At 36.0% G+C, this 13158-nt stretch overlaps 1 protein-coding gene across 3 annotated transcripts in view; it reads left to right on the plus strand.

Annotated features, from left to right (window-relative positions):
• SNX24 (sorting nexin 24) overlaps positions 1-13158 on the plus strand; it is a 237203-nt gene that overhangs the window by 107007 nt on the left and 117038 nt on the right. Inside the window, exon 2 of one of the 3 annotated variants that reach the window (XM_027874284.1) lies at positions 12112-12344. The exons of the other annotated variants lie outside the window; for them this stretch is intronic. The gene's annotated coding sequence lies outside the window, so the exon portion shown is untranslated. The remainder of the gene's footprint in view (positions 1-12111; positions 12345-13158) is intronic. 3 annotated transcript variants of the gene reach the window in all.

Consider the following 13158-nt stretch of genomic DNA (forward strand, 5'->3'; position numbering starts at 1 on the left):
CCAGAATCAAACTCTTTTAAATGGACGCAGTAAAGGATAGGAGAAGGTTGTTGTGTCCTAGGTGTTTTATCTAGTATGAAGTTCGTATTGAGAAACATTTATTTGCAAAATCCCCCAAAAGAGATGAGATCATAGAACATTTTAAAAATGAAAAGGCATAAACTAAATTAATATTTATTGAAAAGGCATGCCATATATAAATGCCATTCAAATTGAGAGATATGTGTTGGGACTAGGGGTTGGTGCTGATCATAATAGCATTCTAGTCGGGGAAAGAGAATGATAAAAATATAGAGAAATTAAGTCTACTAAAAGTAAAACCATGAAATCTGGTTTTGGGTTGTATTAGGGATAGGTGGTGGTAGGTTTGTGGGAGGACGTCAGATTGGTGAAAGCAAAACTAACCACAGGGACCTACTCTCAGTTTATAAGAAAAAGAATTAGCATAATAGAACTTGAGTATAGAGGAGACACACACAAAATTAATCATTATAGCTTTGAATGTGGTTAGAATATATAACAGAAGAAAGTGGTCAAATTGATTAGAAACAACCCCACAGTTTCCTGCAAACAAAAAACACTTTTAAACATAAAAGCACTCTTAAAACAAGGGATTGGAATAAAATTTATTATGTTTCAGGTGATTACAAAAATAGGAAGTGCTGTCATTTTTTCAGATAAGGCTGCAGTAAAACACTGTCAAGAGACAAATTGGTACCACAGGTAATGAAATAATATGATCAAATATGCAAAAGGATAGCATCCAAGTATTTAAAGGAAAAGCTCATCAAAATAGAAAAAGGTTAATAGTAGAATAGTAATTTTAGATGACTTTAATATTCCTCTTGCAGAGCTTGACAAATCCAACAGAAAAACATAAAAGAAAGAAATTATGGAGCTGCACAGATTTCTGGAAATAATCAATTTTGATTATATGTAGTTTACTTAGGGTACTCCATGAAAGTTATGTGGTGTTGGGCCATGCTTCCTTATTTGTAGGAGATAGAAAGGGTGTTAGACTAGGTGGCTTCTAATGTCCCTTTCTTGTTCTTACTGTGCATGAGAGTGATAAGAAAAACATTAGGCCACTTGAATCCAGTTTCAGCATAAGTCTTAGCTAGTTTATTTGTTTTTTAATGCTTTTTATAAAGACTAGATCTCATCCATTCTATAATTTTGGGGCTGTTCATAGTCCTGATCCCACTACTTATAGCTTTGAACAGCTCCTTTTCCAGCCTGGGCTGATACACTCCTCTCCAGCCCCTCTCTCAGGGACTCATTGTATTGATTCCAAACTTAGTTTAGCCATTGCAGCTCAGAACTCCTGAGCTCAAGAGATTTGTTAGTTCCTGCCTTCTTTGTAGCTGGGATCATGCATCACCATGCCCTGCTAGCTGGCTTATTCTTTAGAATTAGATTTCATCATCAGGCTACCCCTGCAGACTCATGGGGAGGTGAGCAGTAAAAATGCTGATGAATTTGCAAAACCTTGCAAATTTCCCTTAACAATCTTATCATTTAAAAAAGGTATCTCTTTTTACTACTAATATACAAGGGAATAACAAATCTGGGACTAAGTTCATTTAAGTCTTTTAGTAATTGTAACACTATTTGTTTTTTACAAAGGAAAGTTTCAGTACATTCTGAACACAAGCAAACAATTATAAGTACATATTCAAAAGGACAACATTTTGCATTTGAATAGGATCAGTCAGTATGTTTACAAAAATTTTCTGTTAGCTGTAGTTCAGGAGAGTTCAGATAAAGAGCTGCAGAGCCATACTGGTATAACAGTTAAAAAAAAACCTCAAAACTTTATTACTACTCACAAAGGGAGGAAAAGATCTGATGCCAATAGGGAACAGTGGCTCCCATTGCCATTGTTTAGAGTGCAGCACACAGTAGTGTAGCTTCTGGACATGGAATCACAAGCAACAGTTTTCACATTCCAGTCAAAGGCCCAGAGCTCCTCAGAGTTCAAACTTGATTTAAGTTTTAGAGTTTTAGACAGAGAGCCTGCTAGCACCAATGTGAAGTTATGCTGCATAAAAACAACTGTTCAAAAAAAAGATCTCTTATCTTTACAAAGCCCACTTTATCTGAACCCAGGTCATCTGACTCCAGAATCAATGCTTTGTCCACGGCTTCCAAAGTCTATTGTTCTGTTTTTTTTTTCCTCTATCCTACTTTCTTAATGAATTAATGTTTCTGGGAATGGATGCACTGTCATCTATAGGGGAAGTTAGTAATATAATCAGGACTAGTAAATGAGAGTATTTTCTAAATTAGTGAGTAATGAAGGGTAGATGCACAGGAAACTTAGCTCTTAATTGTGCCATCGAGCAAGAGGCATTGGGTGGAGCTAATGTTGAGTCTCTGTGTTTAATAGCCTTAACATACATGCATCCTAGGGAGCTGAGCCTGTTTAAGTCAGTTCATAGGAGATAGCTTGCTTGTTTCACCTTTGGAGACTTCCCAGTATTACATTCCTGACAGAAAAGAGCACTCAGTGGTATTGGGCTGCAGAAGGAAATTTGAAGTAACTAATTATACCCTATTTTAATCATAATTATCACCCTATTGCTAAAGTAATATTTCATGATGCTCATGATTAAATTAAGGGTCCTGGAATCAGTACAAGTCTTCCCAGTCAATTCATAGACTGAGGCTCATACTTACTGCATACCTAACATTAGTATCTTTGATGATAGCGATTCCTGAAACTTTGGTACATACAAATATAGAAAGTTAGTAAATGCCTGATAGTTACATGAAAATTATTCTACCTTTGTATTTCATAACTTGTGGATTTAGGGATAACTAGTAAAATCAAACATCATAAGGCTTTGAGGTGTTTTCTGTAATAAAGGAATATATTATAGGGGAGGAAAGGACATTGCTATAATAACTTCAAACAGATTTTTTGAGGTCTGGCTCTGAAAGTTACAGAAAAAGTTACCATGTTCTTTCATTGATATGTTGGGAAAAGACTATTACAGCACCTGTATGAAGATTAGAGATCTTTTTTAAACAGTTGGTTTTATGCAGCATAACTTAATGTTATTCAAGTGGTTAATAGGTCCATGCTGTAACTGGTGAGAAACTTTCTTTTCAAAGGAGAGAAGCAGAACAGAGGGGAAGTGGGATAGGAAAATCATTATGCTATCTTCACAGTACAATCTCCCAACCTTTCCCAGAAATCTAGTGCATCCACTTGGAATAGTTCAGAATTTTCAGATGCTGTTCAGTACTCCAATTTCAACCTACTAATATTTCCCCCATGCATGATATGTCAGCATCAATGCTTTTGTGGCATCACCATTTGCCAGTCTAGTAGGCATTTCAAACTGTATACCTTGTGGATACTTCAAATTGCACAAATCTAACACTTTTCTTTCCACCCAAACCCATCCTTCTTCTGACTTTCCCTATTTCTTTTGGGGAAACCGTCATCCTTCTAGTTACCTAATCTTAGTGTCATTCAATAATTCCTCAGTCTTAACCTTCTATACAATTAGTTGCCCAATTTTGTTATTTCTACCTCCATAACATTTCCAATATTTGCCTTTTCTTCTCCTCTCACATACCCTAGTTCAGGGCCTTAGCATGTTTCGCCTGGATGTTGGCCTCTTAATTGTTCTTCCTGCCTTAAATTTTCCCCCTTTCTAATACATCCTCTGAGTTCGAATTTGGCCTCAGACACCTACTAGCTATGTGACCTTGGGCAAGTCAGTCCTGTTTGCTTCAGTTTCCTCATCTGTAAAATGAGCTGGAGAAGGAAATGGCAAACCACTCCAGTTTCTTTGCAAAGAAAACCCTTCGAATGAGTTCATAAAGAGTTGAACATGACCGAAACAACTGTACAATAGTATGTCCTCTACATCGTTACTAAAGTGATTTTTCTGAAGCACAGGTATGACTAGGTCATCCTCATGCAATAAACTCTAGTAGGTCTGTATTGACTCTAGAATCAAATATAAATTTCTTGGGCATTTAAAGCCCTTAACAACTTGATCCCAAAATATCTTTTCAGCTTTATTGCATATTACGCTACTCAATGTACTCTAGAGTTAAGTCAAATTAGCATTGTTTTTCATATGTACTACTTGTGCCTTTACACTAGCTGTCCCTCATGTCTGGAAAGCTATTCTTTATGATGTTGTGGTCAAATATTGTTTTGACTTCAATCAGTATCAGTTTATATATCTTCCCTGGTTTCCTTGCAGTCTCCTTTGCCTGTGTCTTGGTAGGCCAGCTGCCAGATACTTATGAATTTTATAGTTACTTTCAATGGAATTCTCTTTTCTTTTCTTTTTCTTTTTTGTTAGTGGGGTTATGGGACTAGATCTGTCATTCTACTCATATAGAAACTCCCAGATGAGGAAACTCCCCATCCCAGGGCAGGTCAGCATATTCTCTCCAAATTTGAGTCTTAGAGCCTTGCCTGAGAGTACTAGAGGTTAGGGAATTTACCCAGGGTCACATCACTAGCATGTGTCAGATTCAGGAACCTAGCTAGGTCTTGCTGGATGTAAGACTAGTTCTCTAGCCACTTATGCCATACTGCCTCTCTTTTTGTGTTGTTAGTAATATATAGAAATTTTAATCCTTTGAAGACTTATTTAGTATACTACTACTTTGGTGAAGCTAATGTCTTGTTTACTTTTTTTTCATTGATTCTTGTGGAGTTTCCATGTAAACCAATATATTATCTAACAGTAGGGCAATTTTATCTCCTCTTTGTAGCTATTTGTTTGCTTAATTTCTTACTTTTGTTCTATAGCTATAGATTATATTTCCGGTACCATGTCGAACAATAATGAAAAAATTGGGCATCCTTGATTAACCTTTGAACTTACTGGAAAAACTTCTAGTGTTTCTCCATTATAAATACTAGCTGTTGGTTATAGAGATCTTCTGTTGAATGTATTAAAGAAAGATGCTTCCAAATCTGTATTTCTATAGTTTGGGGTTTTTTTTTTTTGTTTTGTTTTTTAGCAAAAATAGTTGATGTTTTATCAAAGTATTTTTCTGAATCTAATGATACATTGTTCCTGTAGTTTTTCTTATGTGTTCAAAGTGCTCCAAAAGTCTTAGTATAGTTTTGTAATTAAGCTAATTGGTTTTCCAGTGTCAAACCATCTTTATACCTCTGGTTTAAATCTAACTGGGGCATATTGAATATTTATTAGATATGTAGCTGTAGCCTTTCACAAAATTCCAGTCTGATGCCTAATTTTAATATAGAGGTAATCCTGGCTAGTCCTGGAGGATGCCAAAGGAATATAGGTGATTACATGAAACTGAAAAGCTTTTGCACAAACAAAATTAAATACATCTAGAATAAGAAGGGAAACATTCGAGTGGGAGAAAAAAACTTTGTATTAAATTTCTCTGGGATTTGTAGCCAAAATATATAAAAAATTACCATACACAGGGCAGGTGTTTATGTCAGTCTTAGTGCCATATTAAGCTATTAAAGAAGGGACCTTAACTCTTCCCCCACATAACTAATCCATTGCCAAATCTTGTCATTTTTAAGTTCACAATATCTTTCATATATGTTTACTCTCTATTCCTCCTTCTGCCAGAAACTTGGATTCTACCCATGTTTTAGAGGTAAGCTTTTACCTTGTCTTGCTAGGACTCAGGGCTCAGTGCCATGGCCTGGCCATATCCTCACAATCTTCCAAGAGTCAGTTTCTACCCCCAGCTGTCTCCTTCCAACGTCCGTTTATATGTCGTCTTCCTCCATTAGAATATAAGCTTCTGGGGCAGCTAGGTGGTGCAGTGGATAGAGCACCAGCCCTGGAGTCAGGAAGACCTGAGTTCAAATATGGTCTCAGACACTTGACACTTACTAGCTGTGTGACCATGGGCAAGCCACTTAAGCCCATTGCCTAGCCAAAAACAAAACAAACAAAAAAAAATGAAGATGGACAATTTGAAAACCCTGAGGTCATTGAAATTTTCACTTGATGCAAACTTCCAAAATTCTTCCTAAAAATGAAATATAAACAAAACATTTTTGGGGTGGCTAGGTGGTGCAGTAGATAGAGCACCAGCCCTGGAGTGAGGAAGACCTGAGTTCAAATCCAGCCTCAGACACTTGATGCTTACTAGCCATGTGACCCTGGGCAAGTCACTTAACTCCAATTGCTTCATCAAAAAGAAAACAACAAAAAAAAAACCCCAACAACAACAAAACCAAATTTCTTCTGTGCAGTGAGTGTCTGGCTTGCTTATGTGTATATCATCAGTGCTTAGCCTAGTGCCTGGTACATAACAATCACTTAATAAATATTGTATGTATGTATCTGTCTGTCATGTATCTGTCTTTCTATCTATCTCTGTTTGTTCATTTATCTACTCACACAGTCACCATCCTACTTCATGCCTTCATCACCTCTTGCCTGGAGATTAGGCTTCTAATTGTTTTCCTGTTTCAAATCTTTCTCCTCTGTGATCCATCCTCCACCTGGTTGCCAAAGTGATTTTCTTTTTTCTTTTCTTTCTTTTTTTTTAGGCAATTGGGGTTAAGTGACTTGCCCAGGGTCACACAACTAGTAAGCGCCAACTGTTTGGTCTGATGCCAAATTTGAACTCAGGTCCTCCTGACTTCAGGGCTGGTGCTCTATCCACTGTGCCACCTAGCTGCCCCCCAAAGTGATTTTCTCAAAGTGAATGTTCCCAGAGTAGAAATGTGGGTTTTGTAAAATAAAAGATATAAATAATATTTTTATTTTAAATAATATATTTTAAATTATTAATTGAAAACATAGCTTTTCCATCTGTAATTTGAATCTTCTTCTAAAGGTTTCTGAAAAGATTGCAAACACTATAGAGGCAAGTCAAATAAACACTTTTCCTACATTTTTCTGTACAGATTTTTTTTTATTACAAAGATATGGCTCTTAATGAGTTTCCTTTTTTAAAAATGTAACAGTATTTCCATATCATTAATACATTTAAAAATTTTTTCAGCTTTTTGTTAGTGCTAAGCAGAAAATTCAAACTTAAGAAGATTCAAATGACATGAATCTAAATCAAATTTGTACTGTCCTTTCTCAAGACACCTTTTTACATGAAATCTCTCATAGTTTCTCTCCTCCCATAAAATGCAGGTGCCACTGCCCATCAGGCCTATGTTTGCCTCTTTGCACAAACAGTCCAAAACAGTTTTCTTGATCTGTTTCAACTTGAAATGTTGTCAATATATGGATTGTCTTGCTTTCTAATTCAGTGAAAAATCTAGTTTTCCATTAGTCTCTGCCTTTCTAATTTTCAATATAGTTTTACTAAATGTAATTATTAAAGGCAGATTCAAGAAAGCAATTACTAACTTACTGGTTTGTGTCTCTGAAGTCTTAATAAACAGCAAAAAGTTGTAATACCACTGAAAGTATACCAAAAAATTTCTGTAAGGATAACACAAACGCATGACTTTGTATATAGGTAAATATATTTACGGAAGTACAGAGTATTATCCTTTCAACCACAAGTATCAGACCTCATTCTGCATTCATTTCATATCTATTTACTGTGTGCTTACTATGTGCAAATCGTTATTATTCATTACTTTGTGGATTACAAAGTTATGTAAGACACAGTTCCTTCTCACATGTCATTTAAAGCCCAAAAGGGAAAATAAGACACGTATATTCCAATATTTATAATACAAGACAGTATTTGTCATACAAGTAGGAGCAATGTGGTATAGCCAGCTTCAGAATCAGAAAGACATGGATTCAAATATTGGCACAGATACATGTAATCCTGGGCAAATAATTTAACCAATCAGTGTCCTATGAAACTTTCTGAGTTTTGCAGAACAGTTGCTAGTTTCCTCACCAGTCTGTATAGGTAGAGGGAAGTTTCTCTCCAGGAGTACCCTGTATCAATAGGCCTTGACCAAAAGACCGAAAAAAAAGGGGGGGGTACTTGTAAATGGAACAAAGTTGCTCTACCCCAATTATAGTGTAAAAGCGATACTAGAACACTATACTAGGTTTAAGAAAGCCCAGAGGTATTATAGACTAAGTTATAATAATTTTGTTGTAGGGCTTCAGGCAAGAATCACAAACATTTGTTTTATTAACCAAGCTTTTGATAGACTACAACTTTTTTGAATGGATCCACTACTTTCAAAGGCTCAGCATTATAGAATTTTAGAGTTAGAAGGGACTACGCTGGCCATTTAGTTCAACCCATAACTGAAAAAGAGTCTCCACTACAGTATCCTCAACAAGTCATCATCCAGTCACTGCCTGTAGATCTCCAGTTAAGGGGGAAGGTACCACATCACAAGTTATCTAATCCATTCCTAGATAGCTCTAATTATTAGGAATTCTCCTTAGATGATTTTGAAGCTGTCTTAAACTGTTTCCAAATAGCATCTAAGACTGGGAGAAGAAATGAAATATGTTACTCAGAATTTATATCGGAAGCATTCATTCAGCAAACATTTGTGAAATGTTTGTGTGCAGGATACTGTACTAGGTGCTATGAAACAGTTTAATCTCATTGAGATTGCAGTCTAGTAAGAGATAAATTATATAATATTTAAATACATAACACATAAATTACATAATTACATAGTATATAAATATATTAGAAACTCACAAAATTATTATGTGCAGCAGTAAAGGAAAGGTTCTTAGTGATAGAAAATAAGCTTCTTGAGGACAGGAATTCTTTCATTGTTAGTCTTAATATCTCCAGCTAGCATAGTTCCAAAGTACTTGGTACATAGTAGGCACTTAGAAAAATGCTTGTTGATTCATTCAGTTACAAATGAAAAAAAGTTTTATAGAAAAGGTGGCATTTGAGTTGGACTTAAAGGGATGGATAGGAATTCAGTGGGCAAAAGGATAAGAGAATGTTCCATACCTAAGGAATCAGATGAACTAATAGAAGAAAGCAGGAGGCAGATGCCATGTTCAGGTGGGAGGCAGTAATCCAGTTTGGTTGTATTACAAAGTATAATATGGAGGAGCTTTAAATTTAAGTTTTAAGCTCCAGTTAATAAGGCTATATTATCTTATAGGTAACAGGAAGTCACTGAATATTTGAGTGGTCCTTTAAGTAGTATGTGCCATCACTGTATCTTGTTTGCACACACCAGTTACCAACTGCCTATTAGACATTTAGGACTGAATGTCCCATAGGCGTGTCAGACTCAACATATCCAAAATTGAACTTATTTTCTCCCTCTCCTACCATCTCTTCTTTGCAACTTACTCATTACTGTCAAGGGTTACACCAGTTCCCAGTCATCTACTACCTACTCCCTCCATACTTGCTTTCCTTTTTTTTTTTTTAGTTTTTCTTTGTTTTTGTTCAGAATTTAAAAATTCCAAATAAAACAAACATTTCCATATACAAAGCAGAACATAAAAAGACTGTTTTTCATAACACCGCAAATCTCTAGTATGTACAACTTGCTTTTCTTTTTTTAAAATAATTTAGTTATTTTTAGTTTTCAACATTCACTTTCATAAGATGTTGAGTTTTAAATTTTCTCCTCCTCCCTCTTCTCCCTCCTCCCCAAGAAGGTGTGCAGTCTGATACAGGCTTTACTTAAACATTCATGTTAAGCATATTTTCACTTAATCATGATGTATAGAAGAATTAGAACTAGTGGGAGGACCCACAAGAAAGAAGAAATAAAATAACAAAAGAAAAGGAGAGCAAAGAGTATGCTTCCATCTTCATTCAGACTCTATAGTTCTTTCTCCAGATATGGATAGCATTTTCCATCATGAATCTTTTGGAGTTGTCTTAGATCCTTGCATTGCTGAGAAAAGCTAAATCTATCAAAGTCAGTCATTGCACAGTGTTGCTGTTACTATGTACAATGTTCTCCTGGTTCTGCTCATTTCACTCAACATCTGTTCATGTAAAGTTTTTCCAGGTTTTTCTGAAGTCTGCCTGCTCATCATTTCTTATAGCACAATAGTATTCCATTACATTCATGTGCCACAACTTGTTCAGCCGTTCCCCAATTGATGGGTGTCCCCTCAATTTCCAATTCTTTGCCACCACAGAAAGAGCTGCTATAAATATTTTTGTACGTGTAGGTCCTTTTCCCATTTTTATAATTTCTTTGGGATACAGTCCTAGAAGTGATATTGCTGGGTCAAAAGGTATGTACATTTTTATAGCCCTTTGGGCATAGTTCCAGATTGCTCTCCAGAATGGACAACTTGCTTTTCTTATGCATATAAGAAATATGTTCTGTAACTTTGAAAATTGTCCTGCTCATCTGTGTTTCCTTCTGACCCTCCTTCTGTTGTCTTCTATGCATTTAAAAAATGCTTCTATAACCTACTTTTCTTCTTTTGATATCAGTAATCCTTCTTCCCAAAAAAAAAAAAATTCTTGAAACAAATTCTCATATTAGATTTATCCAAAAATATATGTCTTATTCTGTAACTTGAGTTCACTGCCCATCTTTGATGTGTTGGTAGCATGCTTCATTATCAGTCTTCTCGTACTGTATACAGTTTGTTATTACATTGATCAGAGTTTTTAAGTCTTTCAGAATTGTTGTTCTTTACATTGTTGTCATTTTCTTAGTTATTCTACTGGTTCTGTTGATTTCACTCCATCATTTCATACAGTCTCCCTAGGTATTGCTGAAACCACTGCTAAAGTCATTTCTTACGATGAAATAATAATCTACTATGTTCATATACTGTGCTTTGTTTGGCCAATCCCCAATTATTGGGAACTCCCTTAGTTTCTAATTCTTTGCTACAACAAAAATCTGTTATAAATAGTTTTCTACATATGAATCTATTTAGTCTTTATTTGTTCTCCTTGAGGCTTAGGCCAAAGAGTAGCATCCCTGGGTCAAGGGACATGCATAGTTTAATGACTTTTGGGGTGTAGATCCAGATAGCTTTCCAGAATGGCTGAGGCAGTTTGTAACTCCACTAGCTAGCAGTGCCATTTAGTATATCTGTTTTTCTGCAGGGCATTCAGCAATTGTCAATCATTGTCCGTCTCTTCCTCCCCCCTTAATTTGGATATCATACCTTTATCAGAGAAACTTGCTACAAGTATTTTTTCATTTAATTTTTTTCCATCTAGTGTTAATTCAATTGTTTGTGTTCTTGTAAAGCCTTATTAAAATTGTATATTCAACATTTTTCGTTTTATCTTATATTTTTGTTCAGTAATAAGCTCTTCTCCTATCTATGTCACTTAAGTTTTCAAATTCGATACATCATGAATTTATTGAGTGGCAGTGGGATGTAGAGACAAGTAATAAACTTACATGCAGGGAAACAACATGTAGAGAGATCAATATATATCAGCTGTATACAGTACAAAGTAATTTGGAAGGGGAAACTACTAACCACTGGAAGGATCAGGAGATGCTTATAGAAAGTTTAATCTCAACCATACTCTAAACTAAGAGATTCTACAAGATAGAGGTGTCAAGGAAGAGAATTCCAGATATGGGGGATAGCCCGTATGTGGCATTGAGGTGGGCGATAGATTGTTATATATGGGGTACAGTCAAAAGAATAAGTCTTTATTGAGCAATTATTACATGCTGGCACTACAAATAAAAGGAAGAAGAAAGACAGTCCCTGCCCTCAAGGAGTTTACATTCTAATGGGGGAAGACAACTCATAAAAGGAAGCTGAAAAGTTGGAGAAAGGGTGAGGAGAGAAAGTACCCTGTGGAGAACATGTTGAAGACAGAATTCCAGAGCCAGCAGCAGTCTGGGAAGAAATGAAGGAGTTAACAAAGCTAGAGTAAGTCCTTCCTTAAAATAGAGGTTCCAGGAGGAACTAACCAGTCAGAAGAGGCAGCTCAGGTGGAAGTATCTTCCAGGGTTGGGAGTGGAGAAAGAAGTCTTGAGAGTCGGGAATGGAGCCCAGAGAGGAATGAAGCAGTAAGTCAGTTTGCCTGACTTGAATTTCATACACTAACGGTGGTGGCTTCTCCCTGTTCTTCAGATGACTGTGATGTAGTGTGAGCACTGCATGCACTATAGGTGGTGGAAAACAATGACAGCAATATGACCAAACTTTGAGGCAATGGGAAAAGGGACCTAGAAATTTCACTCTTGCTCTTTTCTTGGTGTAATTTGCACAGGGAAGAGATTCAGCCAGGCCCTTCAAACCTCAGTGTTGAGGAGACTAAGAACAACCAGCCTTGAGGGCCCTTGGAGGAGAAAACATGTAGTCAATACAATGTGGAAGGGGATAAGACCAAAAAGGAAACCCTGGACAGTCTACCTGGAAAGAAGAAAAAGGCCAAGAGACAAAGGCTTGGTTAAAGCAAGTCCCAAGAAATTAAATCAGTAGTGATATTCATCAAGATAGAAGGTAAAATGAATTCCAAATTCCAAAAAAAGGCTATCTTCTACAATAAATAAGTTGTATGCCATAAAGCAGGGGTTCTTAACCTTTTTAGGTATGTCATAGACATATTTGGAAACTTATGACCCTTTTCCAGAATAATGTGTTTAAACATAAAATACCTAGGATTATAGTTATACATATGTTTTCAAACTTAAAGTATATAAAATTACAATTATAATTATGTTGAAGTATAGTTACCAACAATTTTTAAAAACAAGTTCATTGACACCAGGTTAGGAACTCCTTTTCTTTTTTCTTTCTTTTTTTTTTTTTTAATTTTTAGGCAATTGGGGTTAAGTGACTTGCCCAGGGTCACAGCTAGTAAGTGTCAAGTGTTTGGTCTGAGACCAGATTTGAACTCAGGTCCTCCTGACTAGAGCTGGTGCTCTATCCACTGCGCCACCTAGCTGCCCTTGGAACTCCTTTTCTAAAGGAAGCATTCTTTAAAAAGCCACAGTGAAAAGAGAACAAGACAATAAATGCTATAGATTCCCTAGAGATCATGGAACATCAGTAATAAATGCCAGAATGGTTCAAAAGATTATTTAAGGATCATAGGTCTCCAAGAAAGATGTGATAAAATGTAGAAGTCAAAATACTATCCAGCAGAAAATACAATAACAAAATGCTCCATATTTTTGGAACCAAATGCCAAAGTGCTGATTGATGGAATCCATAGATTGCCGATAGAGGAAAAACCTTAAGCTGGAAATTCTAAGGCCTGAGTGACAGTCCAGATATATATTTAAAAAAAAATCTTCTGGATAGGCTAGAACAT

Source organism: Vombatus ursinus, unplaced genomic scaffold (genome assembly GCF_900497805.2).
Source record: "Vombatus ursinus unplaced genomic scaffold, bare-nosed wombat genome assembly UNPS02014807.1, whole genome shotgun sequence".
Taxonomy (NCBI): Eukaryota; Metazoa; Chordata; class Mammalia; order Diprotodontia; family Vombatidae; genus Vombatus; species Vombatus ursinus.